This window comes from Dendrobates tinctorius, unplaced genomic scaffold, assembly GCF_039654945.1.
Source record: "Dendrobates tinctorius isolate UK_male_01 unplaced genomic scaffold, ASM3965494v1 ptg000114l, whole genome shotgun sequence".
Lineage (NCBI taxonomy): Eukaryota > Metazoa > Chordata > Amphibia > Anura > Dendrobatidae > Dendrobates > Dendrobates tinctorius.
Window position 1 is genome coordinate 20,007,672 of NW_027361782.1, and position 17,356 is coordinate 20,025,027.

A 17,356-nucleotide genomic window follows, 5' to 3' on the forward strand; every position below is an offset into this window, starting at 1 on the left:
TAATAGGATAGAGAATTCTACTCACAGCTGTGAAATCCCTGCCGTAGGTAACATGATGTCCTACGTGGCACCTTCTGTTGGCCCAAACCCTCTTATGTGATGGCCTGTCATATAACGAAAAAATAACCAAACCATACAATGTCCAATATAACGAAGGACACATCGGTGCCTGGATGCCACAAAACCTCTAAGGGTGCCTATAGTTATCTGGCAGCAGACCCCGGAGTCCTGTGCGCTGCTCGGTGAAGCCCCCATAGATCGAACTTGTTTTGCAGCATGTCACACAAATAACCATTGGATGGAGATCTGGAAATTTGGAGACGAGTCATCACCTTAAACTTTTTATCTTGTTCTCCAAACCTTTCCAGAACAGTTTATTAGAGGTTTTTCCCTTTCAAAAACAAAATAACAGACTATGTGCCATCTTTTAACCCAGGATAGAAAAATAACGAAAAACAAAAATAATCTCAAATGGCACGATGAGTCCTAAGAGACAGGAAATTTTGATGTGAAATCACATTTTTGGAAACTTCTCTGTTATTTTGTATTAATTTACATTTTTATTTTTCTCTATTTTTTACTTTTTCTCAATATTTTTTATTTTCTATCATTTTTTTAATTTTATATTCCCCATTTATTTAATTATTTTTTCTTGTGTTTATTTCTTTCTTTTACTATTTCAATATTATGGATGTGCTTTTAACTAATTGTTACAGTGTAATGGTTGTAAATTGTATCTTTTCATCAATTATCAGGGCAGCCTGGAGCCTAACAAAGGTCAAAGCTTATTAGGCAGAGACACAGGGTTCACTTAGCTAATAGATTACCTGCCGCTTTAACACTGGCAGGCAATAATGCTTTGGAATACTAAGTTTTACCAAGCATTATAGAAGTGATTATATATTCTGGCCCTCATTGGGCACAAAAAAATCATATAAATATGTAAAGAAAACTAAGAAACAAAATAATTTAAATAGTATTGTATTTTTTCTTACATAGTGAAAAACTGACATATGATACAAGTCCAATTGTATCCACCCATCTAAAAAGTGTTCAGTTAAATGTGCTAGAGAAAGAAAAATGTGAAAAATTTGCAGCATTGCTTTTGTTAACATTCTATTTTTCAAAAGTCAAATAATAAACTCTATGTTTCCTAGAATAGCATTAAAAAAAGAAAAAAAAACTACAACCTGCCCTGATAGAGAACCGAAGTGTTCATACAACTATGCTGGTAAAAATAAAAAAAAAAATTAAAAACATTGCAGCAATCTAAAAACTTTTCTTTTTCTAAAAAAATGATTTTTAATCATTAAAAATGATCAGATTTGGAAAGAAAATAATAATAAAAAATATATTTATATTTTTTTTCAAAACCTGATCTTCTAAAGTCGTAAAACTTAGCTGGTGCTCATGGGGTTAAAGAAAAAAATGTTTGTCAATGGCCACCTGATTTTGACAAAATCGTGACCATGTGACTTCAGATGGGATTTGGCAGAGTTTAGTGCTCTGCAGCCCCATGTAAATCCGCCCGTAGGGGCTTCAGTGGCGTAGGGAAGCGATCGTCAGGACGTTTATGCTAGAAGTGTTGTAACATTGACTAAAATGCTAATGTTGAACATGTTTTAACAAATAGCTTTGTTTTTCCGTGAAGCTGCGGCAAGATTTGTGTTTGTTCTTCGTCTTCCTATGTTCATCACAGCCGACATGATTTACAGCGATAATTTCACAAAGCAGATGGTAAAATGCCGCTCTCGCTAATGAATCATACAGAGCGCGCCACCGACTTCTCCTCCATTTTGCTGGAAACTTCTGACTCTTTTGGAAGCAGATTAATCAGTAAGTCACGGCCGCCATTGTCGTCTTCAGATCCGTTTCCTCTTGATTAGATACAAAGGAAAGAGCAGATTTGTCAATAAGTCGGGAATTTCACAGCTTGATCCATAACTGTTGAAGAAGTCACATAAAAACTTCAGCTGAGGAGAAATTCATCGAAATTTACAGGAGGAATTTACCAATTGTCACCACATAATGTGAGAAATAGAGAATAATGTGCAGTGGGAGCTGATGGGAGTGATAGTAACAATCATGGAAACATTGTATCTCAGCCTCCAGCCTGGCGAGACGGAAATACCATTATGGATCAGTCCATGGAGCTTTGCTACTTGCAGATCCTAAACTTGTAATGACAATTTTATTGTAGTAATTAAGTATACAAATGATATGTAAAGAAATCTCCAGGTGAGAGCTGCCACCTTCTGACTATACTGGAAGATTACTTCCAGTTTACAATCCTTTCTACCTGGTTTCTGTGAAAATCCATAATTTATTCTCTGTTTTTATACTCATGAGCAAACAGAGTCGGGGCTTGATAAGTATGAGATACGAGACAATGCAGATGCACTGGAATCACAGTACCCTAAAAGAGCTGAACGACAGTGTAAAGCAAGGCGGATGGAACAGATCATCAGTCTAAACATTTATTTTGATAAGAACTTTTAGCGTATCATTGACTCCAATAGGCAATGAAGTTAACGTGGGCAATTTTAGGTGATTTTTCAGAATAAGCTGATGTGTATATCAGGAATAATACAGTTTCCACAATTAACCTGCATTTTTAACCAGTTTTCACCTGTTTAAGATATCTCTCTAATTTTCGTTGTCTCTGAGGTAGTGGGTGCAGACTAGCCAGCTAACTATGATGTCTCCCATACACAGCACATACAGACATGAGGGACTCCTGTTCTCCTATATCTATGTAACGTATGTTCAAAAAAGCAGTGTAATGGAAGACATTACACAGCAGAACTGAGCAGTGTACCTGTGACTCCACGTCTCAATGCATAATAAAACACTTACTAGAAAGCAGCAGCACTGAGGACATTATACAGCAGTATTGAGCTGTGAAGCTGTGATTCATAGAATCATAGAATGGTAGAGTTGGAAGGGACCTCCTGGGCCATCTGGTCCAACCCCCTGCTCAAAGCAGGATTCGCTAAATCATCCCAGTCAGATGTCTGTCCAGCCTCTGTTTGAAGACTTCCATTGAAGGAGAACTCAACACTAGTGAGTAAACTGGTCCTAAAGTCCCAGTTTACCCACTTCTCACAAGTCCTTAAAGGGTTTTTCCCAGATGCTTATCCACAGGATTGATGATATATGTAGGATTGCTGATGGTCCGGCTTCTGAGACCACTACTGATCTCATAAATGAGGGGCCCAAAGTCCTCTGTGTGGGTGAAGTGTTACTAAGCATGTGCGACCATTGCTCTATTAACTGTCCATAGGGATTATACAGCAGTCGCACATGCTCAGCAATGCTTCATCCACACAAGGGGATTCTGCTCCTTCGTTCCTGGGATCAGTGGGGTTTTTAGTAACCGGACACTTGTCAGCTATCCTGTCGTTTATGGGACAACCCCTTAAAGTCATCATTCATTCATTCATTCATTCATTCAATCATTCATGGTTAGTTTTCCCTACCCCCTGAATTATAAATCTGTCTGAAATTTAAAAACTGGAAAATGAGCCAATGATGGAGGCTAGGAACTCTCCCCCCTTGTGGCAGCCATATTGGTTGTCACCCAGCTTTCCTGGGCACCAGGGTCCAATTCCTGAAAACAGGACAGAAGAGGACAACCCAAGGATTTGCATTTCCTGCCGGGGCGCGCGGCCGGGATGGCACAGACTCCCTGGATGGAGGAATAACAGTGGGAGACATAAAACACTTACTAGAAAGTATCAATAGGGAGGACATGAAACGGCAGTACTGAGCAGTGCAGCTTTGATGCCAGTGCAGTGTGAGATAAAATATTTACTAGAAAGCTGCAGCATCCTCTGTCTGATGGCTTTGTCTTTTTCTTTTACTATACTCTCACCTCCTCATTCCATTTTCCCTTTCCATAGACTTCAATAGACAGCAAGAAACTGATTCCTGAGGGAGCTGGCAGCACAATTGTTTTTTTTTTTAAAAAAGATTTTATCTTTTTTTCAGAGTATATGATAAGTTCATGAGATAGGAGAAGGAAAACAAGTGACTTATCAGTGGAGAAAAAAAGCAGATTTTTTCTGAAAAGAAATATCACAAGGCTTCTGATACCTACTTGTTCTGTTGATTTGTTAAACAAATTAGATTGTGAATATTTAAGCATCAGCATCTTAAAGGAGTAGAACTGTAGTAAAGGGCCTGTCACACTTAGCTATATCGCTAGCAATATCGCTATAACTTGTGACGTTATAGCGATATTGCTAGCGATATCGCTATGTCTGATACTTACCTCCGACTGGCTCCCCCACCGGTTATCGCTGATTGCGCGAGAACGTCCTGGACCGTTTCTCGTCGTCAGTTCCTGCGGCGCTGTAGGGAAGGTGACCTGACGGACGGACGGACTAGTCAGAGTGAAGAAAGATAGGTTTGCACAGTGTAGGTAGGAGACAGTGATTACAGTGGGGAAACAACTAGAAAAGTGTAATGGACGTGCAGTACCTTGGGATGACCATTAGATGGCAGGGTGGAGTGTGAGCAAAGGACTTTACAGCAGCTTAGGGCTTTAGAAACCGTTGGTCATGGGGGGCGTGGTGACAGTTAGTGACAGTTTCAAGGAACCGGGGAAGTTATAAATTCTGAGGGAGGGTTCCAGAAGATTCCAGTCCCCAGGGGGAGCCCAGGTGACAGGAGGACCACGCCAGTCTGTGTTCCCTGAGGAGAATCCGACCAAGGGGACTGAGGAGAGGAAACGTCAGGGGGGTGGTCCTGACAGGAAAGGACCGCAGCAGAGACAAGGCTCTGGGTGGAAGACACCGTATGTGTAACGACGAAACTGACCAGTAAAGTGCTGATGGTGTACGGGCCTAAGGCGGCCACAGTAACCGAGCTGTCAGGATTGTCACAATGTGAGACGGGACGTACGTATAAATACGTCCCTAGTGTAACGTACGGTGTTGAAGCGGCCCTGGACACGGAGGGCAGAGAGAGAGATATCGCGGTGTACCGCGAGGACCGTCAGTCGGACGGTGAGCAATAAACTTGGACCTGTTGCACCCAGAATCTGCCTCATCGTGTCTCTGTTATCATCTCTGCGCGGTAAGAAGTGGGACCACCCCCTATCATCCCCCAGCTCGGCACCCCACCACCGACCCTACATTTGGCGTAGTCGGCAGGATCGCCGCCGCTAATACATCATCTTCTGCGGCAGGCCTGCCTCAAAGACTGGAAAAGGACTTGGACTGCTCTATTTCGGATTATAAACACCTGTGGACTAAAAATTACTGACCTGTGGATTACAAATTGGGACGCTGTGTCGGATCTGTGTTGCTTGCAGAGGATCCAAGGCAGTAGCTGATTCTGCCCAAGATGGCGGTATTACTTCAGCGCAGAGGAGAGGTCCGGGTGTTTGCAGTTGTTCAGAATGGACTGGGACCCCCTCCAACGTACCCCAAAAGGAAGCAATATATGCCCGGAGACCGACGTTTCCATATATTGGACCCTGGCAGATGGATGGAAAGGTCTGCCAACGCCCCACCCAGCAGGAGTGGCACAGAAGAAAAACTTGGCTGCGGCTGTCTGACGCCATTCGAGTGCTGCCCAACGGACGGTATGAGATGCTGCGGGTGTCGGGGCATCGGCCGCCTAGAGTGGCAATGGCGGCGAGAGATGGAGCTGCACCAGAAGTCATCTTCAGATTTACGGGCAGGCAGCGGGATGCTGAGCCGGGGAGCGGAGCCTGAGGGGAGTCAGCGAGAACGGCTGCCACCAATACCGGCGGAGAGTCTCCCCGCGGAGCCCCTGAGTCTGGAAGCTGGGCCCGCTGTGCAACGAGTTGGAGAGCGGAGGCTGCGGGATGAGCCGTGCGGTGGTGTGACGGAGGCCGTGGCGCCGGGGAAGGTGAGAGTCCCCCCGGCCCTGCCGGCGGCTTCACAAGCGGCCCCTATCATTTTGCCACAACACGCAGCCTCCAGTGTACCGGAAGGCCCGGCTGCGGAGGGCCCTATGCTATACGTAGAATTGAGCAAGGCCCTAGCTTCCGTTCCCGAATCTCCCCGCCCGGAGTCACCAGGGCGGAGCTTATTTACAGAAGGCGCGGTTGCGCTCCCTCGGCCGGTGTCAGCCTTATCACCCGAACCGGCCGTTACTCCGGCTTTGCTGGGAGTTGTGGATGCGGCCTACCCTGACGCCGCGGTGAAGCCAGTATTGGAACCGGCTGGGGTCTGTTTATCGGGCCCTGTGGACCAGCCCTCCGGAGTCACGGCTGCTCCCATCCGCTACCCGGCCCCAGCGACTGCTGGGCCACAGATATCATCGGCCGCCTCTACCCCACGCCCTTTCTCGGCAAGGTCCCGCCCACCGGACTCTGGGACTGGCGCGGTACCCTCCGTTTGGGTTGCGGAGGTGGTAAAACAAAAGAAGGTTCGAGAGCAGGAGGTATGGAGCCTGCTTCATTCAAAAGGGGAGGCTGGCATGGCGGTGGAAAGATCCCGGGGGCGGCTGGTGTACACTAATGTGGCCCGGGGGTATGGCTTCATACGTGATCAGACTGGCCAGAAGGTATACGTGAACGTAGCCTCCATACGCCACGGCCGTGCCCTGGAAATAGGGGACTATGTCTCTTATTATAAGGAATACTGCCCCCGCGGGTATTATGTGGTGGCGGTACTGGCAGTACCCGAGGAACGCGAACCCCCGTAAAGAGGACTGTATTGGACACTCCCTTCACCCCAGGAGTTTCACGGCTGTGGACCCCTTGCTACCGGCCATCAGGAGATGGCCTGGACTGTCAGAGTCTAGTTTAAAAAAAAAAAAAATGTTTTATGTTATTAGGCTGTTTTTTTTTAGAATGTTCCTCTTACAGGATGTTGCTTACTGATTTGGAAACTTGACAGAACGGGGATACGAAGACAAGAGGGAGTGTTCATGTCCAAGGAAGGGGGAGGGAAAAGGAGTGCTGGCGATGTTTATTGTTAAACGTTGAGTTTTAAAGCAAAAGAGAAAATGAAAAAAAAATTATAAAAAAAATGGGTACTTGTGCTATAATAAAGTTGTATGATGTATAATATGCAAAGTAAAATGCAACAGGTCCGGGTAAGGGAAGGTCTGCGGGACCAAAGGAAAGTGTGAGATCCGGTAGGGATCTAAGAGTTGAGGTCTGGGAGACCGGGACGCCGACCATGACATGTAATTGAAAGAAGGAAAATGAGTGGGAAGACGTGAGAAAGACAGCCATCCTAGGTCAGGTCCCCAACACCACGGACACCCCTGAAGAAGGAAAGGCGGGCGCCGGCAATGATCTGGTAGGTGAGTGGCCTCGATCATGGCGTACCGGATAGTGAAAGGTAACAGTAGGGGAGAATAGGGGAAAGATACACGCCGTAGAGAGAATACGGGTGTACCTTGCCCAATGTGAAAGACGTTGTCATGTGGCGTGCGCGCTGGTGAGTAGCAGTAGGCTGCTCAGAGCATAGTGCTCACAGTATAGTTCGGCCCCCGCAGATAGTGGGTTTGGCTCAACTTCTGGTCCGACAACAGAATGTAGGTGTAGATTCAGAACGACGAAGGCAGGGATGACGATTGTCGAGGACGACAATGGACAAAGGAAGGGGGAGTGTAGGGAAGGTGACCTGACGGACGGACGGACTAGTCAGAGTGAAGAAAGATAGGTTTGCACAGTGTAGGTAGGAGACAGTGATTACAGTGGGGAAACAACTAGAAAAGTGTAATGGACGTGCAGTACCTTGGGATGACCATTAGATGGCAGGGTGGAGTGTGAGCAAAGGACTTTACAGCAGCTTAGGGCTTTAGAAACCGTTGGTCATGGGGGGCATGGTGACAGTTAGTGACAGTTTCAAGGAACCGGGGAAGTTATAAATTCTGAGGGAGGGTTCCAGAAGATTCCAGTCCCCAGGGGGAGCCCAGGTGACAGGAGGACCACGCCAGTCTGTGTTCCCTGAGGAGAATCCGACCAAGGGGACTGAGGAGAGGAAACGTCAGGGGGGTGGTCCTGACAGGAAAGGACCGCAGCAGAGACAAGGCTCTGGGTGGAAGACACCGTATGTGTAACGACGAAACTGACCAGTAAAGTGCTGATGGTGTACGGGCCTAAGGCGGCCACAGTAACCGAGCTGTCAGGATTGTCACAATGTGAGACGGGACGTACGTATAAATACGTCCCTAGTGTAACGTACGGTGTTGAAGCGGCCCTGGACACGGAGGGCAGAGAGAGAGATATCGCGGTGTACCGCGAGGACCGTCAGTCGGACGGTGAGCAATAAACTTGGACCTGTTGCACCCAGAATCTGCCTCATCGTGTCTCTGTTATCATCTCTGCGCGGTAAGAAGTGGGACCACCCCCTATCATCCCCCAGCTCGGCACCCCACCACCGACCCTACAGCGCTTCCTGTGGAGAGACGAGCGACGCGTGGAGCCGGGCGGGAGGACGCAGGATCGCATAGTGTGACAGGTAAGTAGCGACCCCCGTCCCCAGCGATGTCGCTGGTGAGATCTGCCTGTGTGGCAGCTCACTAGCGACCACTTAGCGATGTACCAGCGATCCTGACCGCGTCATATCGCTGGTCGGGATCGCTGATACATCGCTAAGTGTGACAGTACCTTAAGAGATCACGAGTAAGAGACCAAGACTAAACTCAGAGATACAGCAGGAGTACTGTTCCCTTCCTGATAATCCTGTAAAATGAATATTAATTAGTGGCACTGACTCCAATTACCCCGATAGAGATATTTGGACAGTAAACAGAAATTCCTGTTCTATCTGCAAATATGAAGGGAAGGAGCTTAGTGTTGGGAAACCAAAGGACAGTGTGTTCCACAGGTGATGGATGCCTTGATCTATGGAGACTTCTCCATTACTTGTAGATTGTAACCATGTAATAATGGGGTCATTGTCCTGATATCAAAGGCAACAAGATGGAGCAGGAGGTTGGGATTGCTAATGGCCATCACAGTGGGAAGACACTTGGTATGCTGGTGACAGGATCTTACTATTAATTAGGAGATACTTTGTAATTAATGTTGATTTTGGTCCTTTGTATGAAGTTCTCTTGGTTTTTCTTCCCGCCTCATAGTCATGTTAAGCGTTTGTGACATGTTACATCTCTTAATGTCATATTTCATTAAGCCTTCATATCTAGCCATCTGCTCTCATGACAATGTGGAAGATTCATGGCAAGAAGGACGTTATTCATATTAGAAATGAGTTTGCTGTTTAACTCTTGATAGACTTAAATGTCACAATTAATAGATTTTGCCACAAGCTTAACTGAGATAAAAATGGAAGAATTTGAAAATTGAGAAATTTGTAATTTTTGGTTTCAGAAATATTTTCTAATTGATTGTGTGACCTGTGAGCACTGGGAATAATGAGTTGTAATGAGATGGAGCTGCTCTCTTGGAGTGAGTCTTGTCTGAACTTTATTGCTCTCAGACATAAATTCTGGATGCACTAATCATGAATGCATCTAATGCTGCAGTTATAGGTGTACATACATTATAGAAACAAGTGATTTTTTTCTTAATTCATATTTACCAAAATCAGTGCAAATTATTTCAAAGCTTCCATTTGTCGTGCATGACAATATTCTCATTTCTTCACAACCTAATTTCTACAGTTTTTTTCTCTGTCTTTAATTTTTCTTTAGTATTTCCTCACTATCTTGACCTATCGCTATGCCTGAACTGTGAGATTTTATGTCTTCTCAATATTCAGATTCACCACACAATGGTTGCTGCATTCCCTGCTTCAGCTTTTATACAGACTGTGACAGTCCCTCGTGATTGGCTGTGCTATACCATGTGATATGACAGATGGAAGGTGTTATGGGGATCCCCCTTATCTGCTTCTAAGGTCCTGTAAGTCCTGTCTATGATGCAATCCTCTGCAATGTGTGAAATGGTGGTGACTAGAGTTGAGCGATACCAGCCGATACTTGAAAATATCGGATCGGAATGGATCGGCCGATCTTAAAAAAAAGTATCGGTATCGCCGATTCCGATACCGGGAACCAATGTAAGTCAATGGGGCCAAAATATCGGAATTAAAAAAAACCCTTTCTTTCCTTGTAGGTTAATTCTACATGAAGAAAAACAACTAAGAATAATGTAGAATGTATTGTGGGAGGTGGAGGAGACATTAAAGCCATAGAGGTTTAGCCCAATCAAATGGAATAGCAGGAATTAAACTTTTTTTTTAAAGACGTTAGGAGTTACAAAGATATTGGCTATGTTAGCCTCATTTATATTTTGCCAGACATGTATGTCTTCTTCTTCTTTCTTCTTTCTTCTTCTTCCTTTTTTTTACCTTCTTCTTCTTCTTCTTATTCCTTTTTTTACATTCTTCTTCTTCTTCTTCCTTTTTTTACATTCTTCTACTTCCTTTTTTTACATTCTTCTTCTTCTTCCTTTTCTTACATTCTTCATATTCTTCTTATTCAACAATTATTATTCTACATATTCAACTTCTTCATCTTCTTCCTATTCATCTTCATCATATTCTTGTTTGTGTCAGGCATTCCTGTAGTTGTTATCTAGAAAAGTTAGAAGTTTACACCTTCCGTTCTGCCTGTCACAAAAGATTTACAACAGGATTTGTCCGCGTTCAGTTTGGCCTGCAGCAGCAGGCCTTTTCCAGGGGCACCACGAGGAGGAACGGACTCACCCCCATACACTGCTTAGTCTTCTTCTGCTTATAAATAAGATAATATCATTTGCTCAGAGTATTAGTCTTATGCTTAATGTTCTTCTGCTTTGTTTTTTTATGCTTCTTTGTCTTCTCTCTCTTGTTGTTCTGCATCTTGGTGGTTGTCTTCCTGTTCTTTGTCCTCTTGAACCAGCTGACGGTACTGGCACCCGGAGGGGCAGCAGAAGGAACAAGAGCCAATGGCACTACCGAGGACCAGCTGACGGTGCTGGAACCCGGTTACTAAGCAGGAGGTACCTGTGCTACAAAGCACTACCAAGGACCAGCAGACGTTGCCGGAACTCGGATACCGAGATGGAGGCACCTAGGCCAAAGGCTCTGACGAGAACCAGCTGACGGTGCTGGAACCCGGAGGGGTAGCATAAGCTGCAAGAGCAAATGGAAATAGCGAGGACCAGCTGACAGTGCTGGCACCCAGAGGGGCAGCAGAAGGAATAAGAACCAATGGCACAACCGAGGACCAGCTGATGGTGCTGGAACCCGGTTACTAAGCAGGAGGTACCTGTGCTACAAAGCACTACCAAGGACCAGCAGACGTTGCCGGAACTCGGATACCGAGATGGAGGCACCTAGGCCAAAGGCTCTGACGAGAACCAGCTGACGGTGCTGGAACCCGGAGGGGCAGCTGAAGTTACCCCTGAAAAGCAAAGTTGGCATGCCGCAAGCTGGCTGCAGTTACCGAATCACACAGTCCTACAGGGGGTGCTTTTCCTACTGGCACTACGGAACAAGCCTTTCTTACCAGAACCCGCAGTCCACATAGGAAGCACCTAAACTGCTGGCACCCTAGCCTCGGCTAACCCAACCGCAACACGACATGGCAACTTGGGGTGGCAAACTGACATTGACACTTCCCGGAAACAGCAGGCAGGGCTGGAACCAAGCTGGGCAGGAGGGAGTACCCGTGCCAAAGTCAGTTATGAGCAGCAACTGGCGATGTTGGAGCCCAGGGACAAGCACTTAGCAGGCTGAGGCCTGATGTGCTGTCAATTGGGAGGCAGCAGGACAGATTGCCATCAAAACAGCAGGGGAACAGCTGACGTTACTGAACCCCACAAACACAGGAGCTAGTGTTTTACTCTGTGAAGACGGCACTTCCGAGCAACAACTGGCTGTGTTGAAGCCCAGGGACAAGCACGGAGCAGGCTGAGGCTGCATTGAAGAAATTTTAAGATCGGTTGTACACTTCTACTAATTTTAACCAAGCTCCACTTAGGCCTGTGGCTTCACTGTTATTCGTATTTCCCCTGTCCTCCAACCCCGCCAGTTACAGCTCCGAAGTGGCGTCTGCACAATCCACACTTGTTCCTGTGTTACAGGTGTTCAGTCCGGTCAGTTAATCCCCTGATGTGTGTCCGGCAATGTCGCCTGCTCTGTCCACATTCCCATTCACGGCACTTCCGAGCTACAACTGGCTGTGTTGAAGCCCAGGAAATAGGAGGGTGTAGGCAGAGGCCTACTGTCTTTGGAATGCGGAGACAGCAGGAGAGACTGCCATCCACACAGCAGGGGATCAGCTAGCGTTACTGAACCCCACTGAGACACGGGAGCAAGTGTCTCTTTCCGTGTGGACGGCACTTCCGAGCTACAACTGGCTGTGTTGAAGCCCAGGAAATAGGAGGGTGTAGGCAGAGGCCTACTGTATTTGGAATGTGGAGACAGCAGGAGAGACTGCCATCCACACAGCAGGGGATTAGCTGACGTTACTGAACCCCACTGAGACACGGGAGCAAGTGTCTCTTTCCGTGTGGATGGCACTTCCGAGCTACAACTGGCTGTGTTGAAGCCCAGGTAATAGGAGGGTGTAGGCAGAGGCCTACTGTATTTGGAATGTGGAGACAGCAGGAGAGACTGCCATCCACACAGCAGGGGATCAGCTGACATTACTGAACCCCACTGAGACACGGGAGCAAGTGTCTCTTTCCGTGTGGACGGCACTTCCGAGCTACAACTGGCTGTGTTGAAGCCCAGGAAATAGGAGGGTGTAGGCAGAGGCCTACTGTATTTGGAATGTGGAGACAGCAGGAGAGACTGCCATCCACACAGCAGGGGATCAGCTGACGTTACTGAACCCCACTGAGACACGGGAGCAAGTGTCTCTTTCCGTGTGGACGGCACTTCCGAGCTACAACTGGCTGTGTTGAAGCCCAGGAAATAGGAGGGTGTAGGCAGAGGCCTACTGTATTTGGAATGTGGTGACAGCAGGAGAGACTGCCATCCACACAGCAGGGGATCAGCTGACGTTACTGAACCCCACTGAGACACGGGAGCAAGTGTCTCTTTCCGTGTGGACGGCACTTCCGAGCTACAACTGGCTGTGTTGAAGCCCAGGAAATAGGAGGGTGTAGGCAGAGGCCTACTGTATTTGGAATGTGGAGACAGCAGGAGAGACTGCCATCCACACAGCAGGGGATCAGCTGACGTTACTGAACCCCACTGAGACACGGGAGCAAGTGTCTCTTTCCGTGTGGACGGCACTTCCGAGCTACAACTGGCTGTGTTGAAGCCCAGGAAATAGGAGGGTGTAGGCAGAGGCCTACTGTCTTTGGAATGCGGAGACAGCAGGAGAGACTGCCATCTCCACAGCAGGGGAACAGCTGCCAGTGCTGAACCCCACTAACACTTGAACGAATGTGTTTGGCTCTGTGGAGACGACACTTCTGAACACCAACTGACGCTGTTGGAGCCCAGGATTAGGCGAGGAGCAGGCTGGGGCCTACTGGATTTTGGCAGGTGTAGGCAGCAGGAGACTTGCCATCTACACAGCAGGGGAACAGCTGGCAGTGCTGAACCCCACTAACACTTGAACGAATGTGTTTGGCTCTGTGGAGACGACACTTCTGAACACCAACTGACGCTGTTGGAGCCCAGGATTAGGCGAGGAGCAGGCTGGGGCCTACTGGATTTTGGCAGGTGAAGGCAGCAGGAGACTTGCCATCTCCACAGCAGGGGAACAGCTGGCAGTGCTGAACCCCACTAACACTTGAATGAATGTGTTTGGCTCTATGGAGACGACACTTCTGAACACCAACTGACGCTGTTGGAGCCCAGGATTAGGCGAGGAGCAGGCTGGGGCCTACTGCATTTTGGCAGGTGTAGGCAGCAGGAGACTTGCCATCTCCACAGCAGGGGAACAGCTGGCAGTGCTGAACCCCACTAACACTTGAACGAATGTGTTTGGCTCTGTGGAGATGACACTGCTGAACACCAACTGACGCTGTTGGAGCCCAGGATTAGGCGAGGAGCAGGCTGGGGCCTGTTGCTTTTGGCAGGTGAAGGCAGCAGGAGACTTGCCATCTCCACAGCAGGGGAACAGCTGGCAGTGCTGAACCCCACTAACACTTGAACGAATGTGTTTGGCTCTGTGGAGACGACACTTCTGAACACCAACTGACGCTGTTGGAGCCCAGGATTAGGCGAGGAGCAGGCTGGGGCCTACTGGATTTTGGCAGGTGAAGGCAGCAGGAGACTTGCCATCTCCACAGCAGGGGAACAGCTGGCAGTGCTGAACCCCACTAACACTTGAACGAATGTGTTTGGCTCTGTGGAGACGACACTTCTGAACACCAACTGACGCTGTTGGAGCCCAGGATTAGGCGAGGAGCAGGCTGGGACACACATCAGGGGATAAACTGATGGGACTGAGCGACAGGAACACAGGAACAAGTGTAGATTGTGCTGACTCCACTTCAGAGATGTAGATGGCGGGGTTGGAGGCCAGGGGAAATAGTAGAGACAGTGGAGCCAGAGACCTAAGTTGGGCACGGTTAAAAATCAGTAGTGGTTTGAATGTTGATGGAGCTGGTGACTTTGCCGTCCACACAGCAGGGGATCAGCTGGCGTTACTGAACCCCACTAACACAGGTGCTAGTGTGTTTCTCTGTGCAGACGACACATCTGAGCGACAACTGGCTGTGTTGAAGCACAGGGATTATAGTTCAGGTGGTAGAAAAATGAACACACCAGCAGACCTGGATACAGTTGACAACCACTAATTTAGTCTTTAAGAGGAATGGCAAAGTCTTTGGAGATCCAGGCCTTGTTCATTTTCAGAAAAGTCAGCCGGTCAACATTATCGGAAGATAGTCGCGTGCGACGGTCTGTTAGTACACCACCTGCGGCACTAAAGACACGTTCCGATAATACACTGGCAGCAGGGCAAGCCAGCACCTCCAATGCATACTGGCTAAGCTCTGGCCATGTATCCAGCTTAGAGACCCAAAACTTGAAGGGGGAAGAGCCATCTGGGAGTACAGTGACAGGGCAAGACATGTAGTCTGACACCATCTGACGGAAGCGTTGCCTCCTGCTGACTCGAGGCGTCGCTGATGGTGTAGACAATTGTGGTGGACACACAAAACTTTGCCGCATTTGGGCCATAGTGGTCTTGCCTTGTGCTGCGGCGCTGCCTCTGCTCCCTCTTTGTGCAGTTTCCTCCACTGCCTCGACGCACAGAGCTGCTTTGTAAAGCACTAGCAACAATGCTGTCGGGTGGAATGGAAAACATTATGGACTGCACCAGTGACTCTTCGTACTCCCGCAGTTTACGCTCCCGGTTCAACGTTGGTATGAGCCTTTGTACGCTGTCCCGGTAGCGAGGATCTAGGAGGGTGTACACCCAATAATCAGCCGAGACGAGAATGTGGGCGATGCGGCGGTCGTTTCTCAGGCACTGCAGCATGAAATCAACCATGTGCTGCAGACTCCCAACTGCCAAAGAACCGCTGTCCCCTGTTTGAGGCGTGACCTCGGCCTGCTCCGCATCACCCCACCCTCGCTGTACATACTGAGTAGAGGTTTGTGTACCTCCCTCCTCTGGAGAGATGTCTTCCTCCTCCATCAACTCCTCCTCATCCTCCTCACAAAGTGTCCCCTGCCTAGGCCTTTGTGAGGAAACACGTAGCGCAGACTGTCCAGAAGCAGATGGCATTTGGGACTCCTCATCCTCCACCTCTTCCGAAACCTCATCCCTTAGTGCTTGCAGTGTTTGTTGAAGCAGGCAGATAAGGGGGACAGTCATGCTGACTAGTGCATCATCTGCACTCGCCATTCGTGTGGATTCATCGAAGGCACGCAAAACGAGGCAGATGTCCTTCATAGAGGCCCACTCAATGGTGCTGAAGTGTGAACGGTGCACAGTGCGACTTGTTTGCGCCTGATGCAGCTGGTACTCCATGACTGCTGCCTGCTGCTCACACAACCGCTCCAACATATGTAACGTTGAATTCCACCGGGTGGGTAGGTCACATATGATGCGATGTTCCGGAAGGCCAAATCGTCGCTGCAGAGCAGCGAGGCGCGATCTTGCCGTGCTGGAACGCCGCAAGTGAGCGTACTCTATGCGGACCTTGTGCAACAGTGCATCAAGATCCGGATAGTCCCTCAGAAAGCTCTGCACGACCAAGTTAAGCACATGTGCCAGACATGGGATGTGTGTGAGGTTGCCTAGGCCAAGAGCTGCCACCAGATTTCGGCCATTGTCACACAATACCAAGCCCGGCTGGAGATTCGCTGGCCCAAACCACACATCGCTCTCCTGCTTGATAGCATTCCAGAGCTCCTGCACTGTGTGGCTTCGATTCCCCAAAGAAATTAATTTGAGTACAGCCTGTTGACGTTTGGCCACGGCTGTGCTCATATCGGTCTTAACAGGCTCCTGCTCTGCTGTTTCTGAGGAACTTGAGTAGGAGGAGGAGTCTATGTGTACAGACTGGAGTCCTGCAATCCGTGGCGTTGGAAGAACACGTACAGTGCCACTCTCCAGATCTGTACCCAGCTCCACAACATTGACCCAGTGGGCAGTGAGGGAAAGGTATCGTCCCTGTCCATGGTTACTGGTCCAGGCATCGGTGGTCAGGTGGACCTTGCTACTAACGGCGTTTAGTAGCGCATGTTTTATTTTGCCCTCAACATGTTTCTGCAGGGCAGGGACGGCTCGCTTGCTGAAAAAAAAGCGGCTGGGCACGTTGTATTGGGGGACTGCCAATGCCATTAAGTCCCGGAAGGTGTCAGTGTCCACCAGCCTGAATGACAGCATTTCAACTGCCAGAAGTTTGGCAATGCCAGCATTCAGAGACTGTACTCGGGGATGGTTTGCCGAGTAAGGGCGCCTTTTATCCCATGCCTGTGCTACCGATGGCTGTGATGGATGGGAACGTGCTGCTATGGGTGGAATCTGACAGGGTCTCCGGACAACAGTGGCAGAGGTTCTTCCTTGGCGATCCTGTGAGGAAGCCGAACCAGCAGTGTGTGAGCTGGAGGAAGAGGCCCCAACACGAACTGAAGAGGTGGTAGGTGGTGCTGTACGTTGGCCTACGTCTTCAGGGTGTCTCTGCAACTCCAACTCGTGCTTGGTGCGCACATGTTTCCACATATTTGTGGTATTGAGGTTGCTGACATTTCTCCCTCTTTTGACTATCTGATGACACAGCTTGCATTTGACAAAGCAAATGTCATCTGCAACTGTGTCAAAAAAGGACCACGCACTGCAAGTCTTGGGAGCGCCCGTTTTGCCTTTGGAATGAGGAATGCTCCTAACGGGTGCCGAAGTGGAGGGTACAGGCAACCAAGTCTTCCCCCTCCCTCTGCCTCCTGTTTTGGCCGGTAGGGGAATCTCTTCCTCCGAGCTGCTCCCACCACCTTCCTGTTCCTCA